This window comes from Suricata suricatta, chromosome 17 (genome assembly GCF_006229205.1).
Source record: "Suricata suricatta isolate VVHF042 chromosome 17, meerkat_22Aug2017_6uvM2_HiC, whole genome shotgun sequence".
Lineage (NCBI taxonomy): Eukaryota > Metazoa > Chordata > Mammalia > Carnivora > Herpestidae > Suricata > Suricata suricatta.
The window spans coordinates 36137938-36140768 of record NC_043716.1 but is presented as its reverse complement, the minus strand read 5'-3'; positions in this window follow the sequence as shown (position 1 = coordinate 36140768).

Genomic DNA, 2831 nt, shown 5'->3' with positions numbered 1-2831 from the left:
GGCCGCGCGCCTCCGCTCGCTCGCTCCCGGCCCGCCCGCCGCCGGGTAAAGTCTTAGGTTCAGGGAACAAAGCCTGGCTTGGTAGGGAGCTTTTCGCTCGCTCGCTCGTCGCTAGCTCCGCGCGTATTTTCCCTCTTTCTTTTTCTTTCGGTGGCAGTCGGTTGTTGCTCCTGAGCTCTCCCTGTGCCTGCCCCTCCGTCTCGGCTCGGGTCTCGGATTCTCCATACCCCTCCGCCCAGGTCTTCGTCTCTGGTCTTCAACCTCAAGGAAACTCAGAGGTGGAGATCAGAGGAAGGGCCGCTAGAAGGAAGAGGAGCTACGTGGGCCGCTTTGCCCTTCCGTGTTTGGGGAGTGGGTGCTCTTTGGGTGGCCGTTCGTGGACTCTTTCCTCGGAGGTCCCTCTGGAGGGTAGACATTCTCACATGCAGACGTTTGTTCATTACACAAATATTTATTGAATGCTTACTGTGTGCAGCCGCTGGGATAGAGCAGGGAAACAAAATACAAAACGGGTATAGATTCCTGCCCTCAGGGAGCTTGCGATCCAGCTCATAGACTCAGATGCGTGCGCACAGGGACTCAGACCCATTTGAGGCACACCGAGGCACGCACAGACATACAAACTCACCCCCAGCTTCATCCAGCCACACCACCTGACCCTCCCAGAGACGCAACCCCCAGGTCCGACCCCGCAGGCACACTTACAGACCCAGGCCAGTTAGAGACCCACGACTACGGAAGTGCCTGCAAACGACACAGTTACCCTTGACCTTTAGGCACACGCACAGACCTACAACATACACTTACGCACAGCACCCGCAAAGAATCAAAGCCCCTGAAATTGGGTCTAGGAAGAAGTGAGGGGCGTCAGGCCGATGGCTTTATCCCAACACCGGAGTGGGCCAGGGGGAGGCGATCTGATCCCCCCTCCCGCTTCCTAAAGGGGGAAACGGACAGTGTCTCAAGGACCAAAGGTCACACTCCCTCCGCGGGAGGTGGGGTGGCGGAGGGGAGAAGGCAGCCCTGAGGGCTTCAGCTACACTTCAAAGACCTCGCGCCCGGGAACGCTTCCTGCGGGGGAGGGGCAGACGGGGAGGAGAGGGAAAGAGCGGCAGGGGTACTTGAGAGTGGAGGAGGCTGCCCCCCTCTTCCGCGCACTGCCCCCCTGGCCGACTCTTCCGCCGGGACCGCCTCCTTTTCACCCGCACCTGTTCAACCGGAACATCAAGGGGCCAGGACCCGCCGCCACCCCTCCCCTCGCTTCTATTTAGTACCTTTCATCCGGGAAGGGGGGGGGGTGAATCCCCGCCCAGGAGGGGGGGTGAGTAGGACCGGGGAGAACTTGTCCTTGACCTGGTCTTTAGCGTCAGGGATTTACTCCCTAATCCCAGCGACACTGCCGTTTCGGGAGGTCGGGGAAGCTGAGCTCTGGGCTGCAGCCCTCCACCTCCCTCACTCCTGCGAGGACCCAAGAATCCCGGAGGGCTGCCAGGACGGAGAAGCTCTAAACGGGCGCGGCGGGGAGGAGGCCCGTCTCTGCCGCTTCCGTGCCTGGGGGAGGGGGCCCGAGAGCTAGGGGATTGTCGGGGCTGGCCAGAGGACCGGGATTCCTGTGAGAACTGCCAAACGCCGGTATCTTGGTCCGCTTTGTGAACTTCACTGATACGAAAAGTTAGAAAAAAGACGAGAAGTCTCAGGAGTTTCTAACGAATTACTTTTACTGACAAGAATAAAACTTTAAGAAAATTAAACGCAAAAATATCAGCCCTAGCCGTGTACCATTTTCGGAATATTTGAATATCTGCTTTGGGGACCAACCGCGGCCGAAGTGGCTAAAGTTTCGTGTTTCGCCGGACGAGGGTCACTCGAAGGCCCATCGGTCCCTGAATCCAGGGGCGGGCGACGTGGGGACTGGGGCGGAGTAGGCTTTGTCTCTGGGTCTCATCCCGTGCGGGTGTACCGCCCAAAGATTGTGTGGTGAACGCGAGGTACTTGGGCATTTAGTAAGTGTATTAGGAACACTGTTTCGTTTAATCCTTACTACAACCCTTGGGGGGTGGGAGTTAATACCCCATTTTATAAATAGGTTGGTTAGCTGAGTTTCCGGCGGATGAACTGATTTGCCCAAAGTCACACAGCCTGAAAGCGGAGAGCGGGGACTTGAACCCAATCTGTCCTCTGCTAGGGGTGAGGGTCCGCCACCACGTGTAGATCGAATGCTTGTGTTTAACTGGGATGTCGGCCCAGCGCAAGTGTTCCCTTCCAAGGTCTGGGGAAAGCCGGCGCCCCGCGGATTGGGTTGGATTAGCGACGGATGCTCCCATGGCTGAGCTGTAAAAGCTCATTCCCGGTGTCCCAATATTTTCCTGAGAACCTACTATGTGCGCGCACGCGCACGCGCACACACACACACACACAGGAACAAGAACAAGACTCAGCCAACAAGTGGTTCAAGTTCGTCGTGCTCTCCTCGGCGTAACTGAGCCCTGATTTGAGATGTCATGCTGATCCTGGCTGTGCAGTTTTCGGCGAGTGACTTGCCCTCTCAGGCTCAGCTTGTTCCCCGTAAAATGGGGTGTTAACTCCCTCTTGCAAGTGCTGTAGTGAGGATCTAACGAAAATCCTTTTGGAAAGCGCCGAGGTACACAGTAAGCGCTCAATCCCTGCTCCGCCCGCCCCTCTAAACTAGCCAGGACAGCGTGTTCCCGCTCCCGCTTCCCGCCTCGGGCATCCTCTCCCGACTCGCGCGTCCCGCGGCTGAAGGACTGGGGCAGAGAGGACCAAACAGAAAATTATTTCCGCCCGCTCGGCCCGCCCCGCCCCGCCCCGCC